The 8,577-nt window shown below is 50.2% G+C and overlaps 1 protein-coding gene across 6 annotated transcripts in view; it reads right to left on the bottom strand.

Moving 5' to 3' along the window:
• LOC138749300 (multiple C2 and transmembrane domain-containing protein 2-like) overlaps window positions 1-1,277 on the bottom strand; it is a 328,465-nt gene extending 327,188 nt beyond the window's left edge. For 3 of the 6 annotated variants that reach the window (XM_069910511.1, XM_069910513.1, XM_069910512.1), the window contains exon 1: window positions 1,231-1,270. The gene's annotated coding sequence lies outside the window, so the exon portion shown is untranslated. Of the gene's footprint in view, window positions 1-1,230 lie in introns of all 6 variants that reach the window. The other 3 variants (XR_011348548.1, XM_069910509.1, XM_069910510.1) reach the window with 2 other exon arrangements.
• Window positions 1,278-8,577: the final 7,300 nt, after the last annotated feature.

Here is an 8,577-nt window from a genome sequence, read left to right as displayed (position 1 = left end):
TCTTGCCACATGAGCTCATAGCTATAGATGCTGCCACCTCGAGTCCAATCCAAGACTTTTGCAGCAATTAAAGTAATGACAGTCTATTTTTATATTATGTGATTATATAATCAAGAATCATTAGGAGAAAGCTTAGATACTGTTGCTCATGACATCACCAGATAAATGCTTTTATAAAAAGCCCAACATTCATTTTAATCGTTACTGTCTATATTAAAAAAAAGATGTTACAAAAATCTGATAGTGTTCCTGTTAGAGCAGCAAAGACAAACAGGCAATTGCAAATTTAGTTACAGGTTATCACACGTTTCACCACTGACAATTTCCAGCACTGTTACAATGGGGTGTAGACTCTCAATGAGGAGAATGGACAGTGGACTCACCATCTAACCTTGTTGGAAGCAAGGAGCATCCATGAAATGCCAACCTGGGAATCCTGTCCCCATTTCCACCCCCCCCCCCCACCCCACCCCCGCCATCCTGCTCGATGTCCTCACTTCCATCTCACCCCAGGTCACATCTCCCACCCACACCGCCCCTCACACATCCAGCCCCCACCTCCCCTCCGCCCATCCTGCCTCCAGCCTCTCTTCACCCATCCTGCCCCCACCTCCTCATCCCTCCTACCCATCCCCTTTCCCAACACCCGTTCCCCTCCCCCAAATCCCCCTCTCTATCCCTCCTCCCTCTCCCCTCTCCCCCTACCCCTCCCAGCTCTCTCCTCCTCCTCCTCTCCCCCCTTCTCCCCCTCCCCTCCCTCCCTCCCCCCTCCCCTCCCTCATCCTCCCTCCCTCCCCCCTCTTCCCCTCTCCCCCTCCCCCTCCTCTCCCCCTCCTCCCCTCTCCCCCTCCTCCCCCCTCTCTCCCCCTCCCCCCCCTCCCCTCCCCCCCTCCTCCCCCCCTCTCCCCCTCTCCTCCCCTCCCCCCCTCTCCTCCCCTCCTCCCCTCCTCCCCGAAGTGCCAACCTGTCCCCCTCTCCGCCAACTTCAAGGCAACATTTGGTTCACGGCTCTCCGCCAACTTCAAGGCAACATTTGGTTCACGGCGCCACCTCGGTCACTGACAGGTAGAAACTGGCTTCAACCCTGCGTGAAGCAACGGGTCCTTTCGCAGAGAATAACAACAAAGGAAAAGCCCCCACGAGTTGAGGCTGAAGCAGACCCCCCAGCCCAGTCCAGCCCAACTCGGCTCCAGCTGCCGACCCCGCTCCCTCCCTCACCCACTCACTCACTTCCTCATTCGCTCCTTTTGCAACATATTTTAAAGGGGAGGTTCGTTCCGCCGACGCGTGAGCCGACAATAAATGCTGCGCCGCCCCCGGGCTTCTCTCTCGGGGGGATGGAGGGGAGAGGGGGCGGGGGGATGGAGGGGAGAGGGGGCGGGGGGATGGAGGGGAGAGGGGGCGGGGGGGCGGAGGGGAGAGGGGGCGGGGGGGCGGAGGGGAGAGGGGGCGGGGGGGCGGAGGGGAGAGGGGGCGGGGGGGCGGAGGGGAGAGGGGGCGGGGGGGCGGAGGGGAGAGGGGGCGGGGGGGCGGAGGGGAGTGGGGGCGGGGGGGCGGAGGGGAGAGGGGGCGGGGGGGCGGAGGGGAGAGGGGGCGGGGGGGCGGAGGGATGGAGGGGGCGGGGGGATGGAGGGGGCGGGGGGATGGAGGGGGCGGGGGGATGGAGGGGGCGGGGGGATGGAGGGGGCGGGGGGATGGAGGGGGCGGGGGGATGGAGGGGGCGGGGGGATGGAGGGGGCGGGGGGATGGAGGGGGCGGGGGGATGGAGGGGGCGGGGGGATGGAGGGGGCGGGGGGATGGAGGGGGCGGGGGGATGGAGGGGGCGGGGGGATGGAGGGGGCGGGGGGATGGAGGGGGCGGGGGGATGGAGGGGGCGGGGGGATGGAGGGGGCGGGGGGATGGAGGGGGCGGGGGGATGGAGGGGGCGGGGGATGGAGGGGGCGGGGGATGGAGGGGGCGGGGGATGGAGGGGGCGGGGGATGGAGGGGGCGGGGGATGGAGGGGGCGGGGGATGGAGGGCGGGGGATGGAGGGCGGGGGATGGAGGTGAGAGGGGGGGGGAGATGGGGGGGCTGCAATCCGCCACTGCTTTGAAGCGTCCTCCCTCCTCTACAACCCGAGGACGACTCACCTCCGGAGAGAAAAAACGCTGCATCTTCGCAGCCCAGCGGCGACATTGACTCCTCCACCCATAGGTTTTCATAAGTGAGGATTCTATTAACCCACGTTTAACGAGTGAAATCTGTCTGAGCGAACTACAGGATTGGTTTCACAAAATCTTCACCCGGTCAGACACTCACACACACACAGACATGCACATACACAGAGACATAGACATACAGACAGACACACAGACAGAGACATGCACACACACAGACATACACACAGACACACACACACACACACACACACACACACACAAAGAAAGACATGCACACAGACATCCACACACACAGAGACGTGCACACACACCCAGACAGACACACAGATACTCACACACAGACAGAGACATGCACACACACAGACACTCACACACACAGACATACACACAGACACACACAGAAAGTGACATGCACACACACAGAGCCACACACACACAGACAGACATGCACATACACACAGATTTTTTTTTTTCTCTTCTTTCTTTGGCTTGGCTTCGCGGACGAAGATTTATGGAGGGGGTAAAAAGTCCACGTCAGCTGCAGGCTCGTTTGTGGCTGACCAGTCCGATGCGGGACAGGCAGACACGATTGCAGCGGTTGCAAGGGAAAATTGGTTGGTTGGGGTTGGGTGTTGGGTTTTTCCTCCTTTGCCTTTTGTCAGTGAGGTGGGCTCTGTGGTCTTCTTCAAAGGAGGCTGCTGCCCGCCAAACTGTGAGGCGCCAAGATGCACGGTTTGAGGCGTTATCAGCCCATTGGCGGTGGTCAATGTGGCAGGCACCAAGAGATTTCTTTAGGCAGTCCTTGTACCTTTTCTTTGGTGCACCTCTGTCACGGTGGCCAGTGGAGAGCTCGCCATATAATACGATCTTGGGAAGGCGATGGTCCTCCATTCTGGAGACGTGACCCATCCAGCGCAGCTGGATCTTCAGATCTTCAGATCTTCAGATACTCACACACAGACACACACACACACATGCGCACTCACACACACAGACATACACACAGAGACAAGCACATACACACAGACATGACACACACAGACATGACACACACAGACATACACACAGACAGACACAGAAAGAGACATGCACACACACAGACAGACACACACACAGAAAGAGATATGCACGCACACACAGACATACACAGACAGAGACATGCGCGCACACACACACACAGACATGTACACACACAGACATGCACTCACACACACTAGCATGCATTCACAGACATACCCACACACAGAACACACTTGTACATGCATATTCACGCACACACATGCACATATGAATGCACTCACACATGAACACATGATCACACACCAAAACACACCCACACATAAAAACAAACACACACACACACACACACCCAAACACAAAAAACACACACACACAAAAACAAGCACAACAAACACACACCATCCAGAATAAATCAGTGCCCTTGATTGGCACCACATGCACCATTATGTCTCATTCTTTGTAATCCTTTGGGAGTGAGAACAAGTTTCCTGTTATTTGGGGGTGTTTCCTGATGAGGCTAAAATAGGACAGTCATACTCTGCCACAGGTTGGGAAGGAGTTACTTGACAAGGCAGGCAGATGGTGAGTGTGGAAGGTAGGATGCTCCTATCTCTTACAATGTGTGCTCCTGGCCCAAGAGATTAGAGATTCTTAGTGTTAACCCAAATGGCGACACTGCTGTAATGGCAACACTGCCGCTGGTGTGACCCTGCAGAGAGCAGGGAGTGGAGACACAGCACTCCCCCATTGAGTCCAACCACCCAGTCCAACTACCAGCAGCTCCTTTGGGGATATGACTACCAGCCTACTGCAGGGGGCGATTTTTGTACCTGCAGGAAGACCACCAGAGGCTGACTCCACCTGGCCAGCTTCAATCAGCCAACCTGAATAGACCACCTAAGGGGCTGACTCCACCTGGCTGGTTGCCAATCAGCCGTCCTGAATATAAACCTGAGCCAGCTCATCCTGAGCCAGTCACACAGGGAGCCACCAAGGCATGAAATGGTGTTCAGACTTTTACTGGAATAAAGCCTGTTGTACAGTCTTTTGAGTTTTGTGCTTGCTTGGTACTACCTCAGTGCACCACAGCTTCATATAGGTTTTAAATGGCCAATTAAAGGAACCAACCATGGTTTATTTTAAAATCCTGTGACGAAGGGGTCTGGGTCCAATGCCACGAGGGGTTTCAGACTCCAGGGAAGGAAAGGACTAGTGCAGGGCACCAAAAGACTGGGGGACCACTCCCTGTTTGAGTAGGAGAAGCTAAGAAGACAACTCATGGAATGATAACCATGATGGCAGGCCAGTGAGAGGCTCTGAGGTTGAAGGGCACAGAGGAGATGAGCAGGCTGTTGGTGGCTCAAGGTGAGGCACCCATGAAGACTGCAAGCTGCTGGTGACTGTAATCAAAGGACTCACACCAGGTGGTCACTCCTTTTAGACTAGACATGGGTCAAGGAGACAGAGGGACATGACAGCTTTTTCCTTGCCTTGCTGGTGACCTTTTGCCATGACAGAACTCAAAACAGAGTGTTTTTCAGGAACCTAGTATTGGGCATGGAAACAAACTGGCTTGTCCAACAGAGGAATGACCAAAGGAAGAGCTCACACTAACTAGCCAAGACGCTCATATTCATGAAACAATGTTTATTTATTTATTTCTACAGGTGAAATTCATGTCCTGCATTTGCATTGTTTGTCTGTATTGTGTTATATCTGGTTGTGTGTCTGCATGTTTTGCACCAAGGACCGGAGAACACTGTTTCATTGGGTTGTGCTTGCGTAATCAGATGACAACAAACTTGACATGACAGACAATGAGTACGTTTGGAGCCACAGATCCAATGAATACGGTTGGAACCGCAGAGCCAATTAGCATTGCTGGGGCCACAGAGCCACTGGGTGTAGTTGGAGCTAAAGAGCCAATGAGTACGGTTGAAGCCACAGAGCTAATGGGTGTAGTTGGGGGTCACAGAGCCAATTAATATAGTTGGGGCCACAGAGACAATGGGTGTAGTTGGGGGTCACAGAGCCAATGGGTGTAGTTGGAATAACAGAGCCAATGAGCATAGTTGAGACCACTTTGTTAGACCGGAAGATGATATTGACTTGCTTTTCCTTCCAGTTGATTGGGGGATTTTGTGGATAGGTGGCCAGTCTCTCGTGTTTTGAAGTACTTAACAAATCCTCCTTGGCTCAGAAGGATCCAGCAAGGTAGAGATCATTAACCACAAGCTTTGTGCTAGGATTGAAACCTTGATCTTCAATCACTCTTTGGATGATCAAAGACTGTGCTGCATAGTGAGGAGAACAATGAACTTTATTGTTCACACCTGTCTTCATTGAGAGACAGCTCCTGAGATACAGTGTTTTCAGGATGTCATTACAGACTTTTTTTTAAATCCCAGTTCACACAGTGATTAGGTACGATTAAGTTTGGTGAGATTACGAGTGGTCACAATACTCCCTTAGAAGTTTGCGGAGGTTTGACGTCAGCAAAGCTAACAATTTTTTACAGATGTGTGGTTGAAAGTGTGCTGACTGGCTGAATCATGGTCTGGTGTGGGGACACCAATACCCCCAATCATAAAGGCTTGCGAGTGGGCCCAGCCCAGGACATCACAGACAAAGCTCTCCCCATCATTGAGAACATCTACAGCGAACACTGCCGTTGGAGAGCAGCAGCAATCGTCAAGGATCCACATCACCCAGCACAGGCTCTGTTCTCACTGCTGCCGTTAGGAAAGAGGTACAGGTTTCAAAAGAGTCAGGAACAGCATAGGAATCCTCAACAATCAACTCAATTAGTGAACTCATTTAAGGACTCTTACTTTTGCACTTCCTTGATTTTTTTCCCCTCTCTGAATTGCGCAGCCTATTTGTTTCCATTTCTTTATTTGTTTACAAGTGTAGATTGTGTACAGTAGTTTTGCACTATCAATAAGTGGCCATTCTGCCACACTTGCAGGAAGAAAAATCTCAGGATTGTATGTGATGTAATGTACGTATTCAAAATAAATCTGAAATAAAGGTTCCATCCCAAAATCTTGCCCAACTAATTCTCTCTGCAACGCCTTTACAATGCCAGTAATGGGACCAGGGTTCTAATCTCTCGCAGTCTGAAGGATATTGAACATTCTTGCCACGGGTTTTCCCCAGAGTCTCTGGTTGCCTCCCACCATTTGAAATGTACCGGGAGTGAAGGTAAATTGGGTGTAATTTGGGTAGCACAAACTCCTGGGCCAAAATGGCCTGTATGTCTAAATTTTTAAAATTTAAATAAAATTTAAAAGATGAGCTGCATCAACCTTAACAAGGTGGTCCCCCCAAACCTTCGCATTCTGTGACCAAGAAATGACAAGATCATATCCAGGAGAATGCTACCACCTGCAGGTTCCCTTCCAAGTTGTACAGTACCGTGGGAATAAATCTTCAATCCTTTACTGTCACCGAGTGCACATCCAGACAAGTGCCGTGAGATGGCCTTCACTATGAAGACAGGAGATTGCCAACGAGGTGACCTTTTGCTACTTTCTTGTAGATAACCAAGGATAGGGAACAAACGTTAGCAAAGCCCACATTCTACTGAAACGAAAATTGTATAACTTCTTTTTAATTATTATTTAGCACTCTATTAGTCCACTGATATTTAATCCTTGAGTGTTTAATGGTCATTTTTTTTTAATTCATAGCTTGCTTTTAGTCAATTGGAGCTTTCACTCTCACTCTGTGACTTCCACTTCCTCACTCAGATTGGATTAATGTACAGTCTCTCAGTCAATGTGGCACTTTCTCTCAATAAAGATGCAGATTTTCTCTGGTCTCACAATGTGTGGCCTTCTCTGAGGCAATGTGTAGGTCTCTCTTACCTTGCCTTTTGGTCAATGTGCAGTTTTCTCTTTCTCAATCTATGAGTTGTCATTGTGTTTCAATGAATGTACAACCTTTCCCAAATTAAAGATCTACTCCGGGGGTTCTTAACCTTTTTGTTTCCACTCATGTACCACTCTAAGTATTCCCTATACCATCGGTGCTCTGTGATGAGTGAAGAGTTGCTTAATGTGGTATGTGGGTGTTTTAATCATTCCTAATGGGCCTGTTTTGTGCACGGTTTCAAAGGAAATGGGCCAACGACAATTTTTCTCCAGCAAACTATTTCTGTAACAATTGGGTCTAGAACAGTGGTTCTCAACCTTCCCTTTCCACTCACATCCCACCTTAAGCAATCGCTTACTCATCACAGAGCACCAATGGATGGCATAGGGATTACTTAAGGTGTTTTGTGAGAGGAAAGAAAAAGGTTGAGAACCACTGGTCTACTCACTCCCTATACAACATACATTTGGAGTGGCAGATTCTGACTGGATGTGCAGACAGCACTTCTTCAATGCCTGTTGAGGACATGTTGAAGGGATTGTAGAGCTGGAAGTAACTCCCAATGTAGCATTGGAGGGAGATGGCCTCTTAAGAGAAAGCATTTGAGCCATGGCACTGGAAGCGGCTCTGCTATAGAGTAGGGACGGAGCAAGTCCGAACAAGCGGCAGGGATGGGGGACTCAATAATCAGGCAGACATTTCTGTGGGCAATGGTAGGGTCCAGGATGGACCATTTCCTTCCTGGTATCAGGGTCGAGGATGTCTCAGAGTTTGCACAAAACATTCTGAAAGGATTGGTGGTCTATAGCTCCACAGAAACACAGAACATTACAGCATAGAAACAGGCATCTTCGGCCTTCTTTTCTGCACTGAGCCATTTTTTTTGCCTGGACCCACTGACCTGCACCCAGCCCATAGCCCTCCATATCCCTCCTATCCAAATTCTTCTTAAATGTAAAAATTGAATCTGCATTCACCATCTCAGCTGGCAACTCATTCCACACTCTCACCCCTCTGTGTGTGAAGTTCCCCCTCATGTCCAATCTAAACTTTTCCCCTTTCACTCTTGACCCATGTCCTCTGGTTTGTATCTCACCTATCCTCAGTAGAAAAAACCAATCTACTGTCTATCAAAAAAAATGGAGGAAAAATAAAAATAAATAAATAAGAATAAATAAAAATTGAAATAAAAGTTTAAAAATAATAAAAGTAAATACTTTCTGGCATAATTATGTAAATCTTTACGTGAAAAGTAAAGCAAAAGCAAAGGTTCCTTGGTTATGCTCTGCTTGAATAAAATGCCGTCACCCAGGATGAAGAGCTGCTTGATGCCTCTTGCTGTTGGCTGCCTGCCTAATAGGAGTTTTAAGCTCACTTCCTGCTTAGTAAGAGTCTTTATCTTTATGAGTATATTATTAAGTGGCATCGTCTGCAAAGAGTAGTTCACGGACAAGTTGCTCTTGTGTCTTGGTGTGAGCTTGCAGGCGCCTCAGATTAAAGAGACTGCCATCCGTACGGTAC

The sequence above is a fragment of the Narcine bancroftii genome, chromosome 14 (assembly GCF_036971445.1).
Source record: "Narcine bancroftii isolate sNarBan1 chromosome 14, sNarBan1.hap1, whole genome shotgun sequence".
Lineage (NCBI taxonomy): Eukaryota > Metazoa > Chordata > Chondrichthyes > Torpediniformes > Narcinidae > Narcine > Narcine bancroftii.
This window is presented reverse-complemented; position numbering and strand designations above follow the sequence as displayed.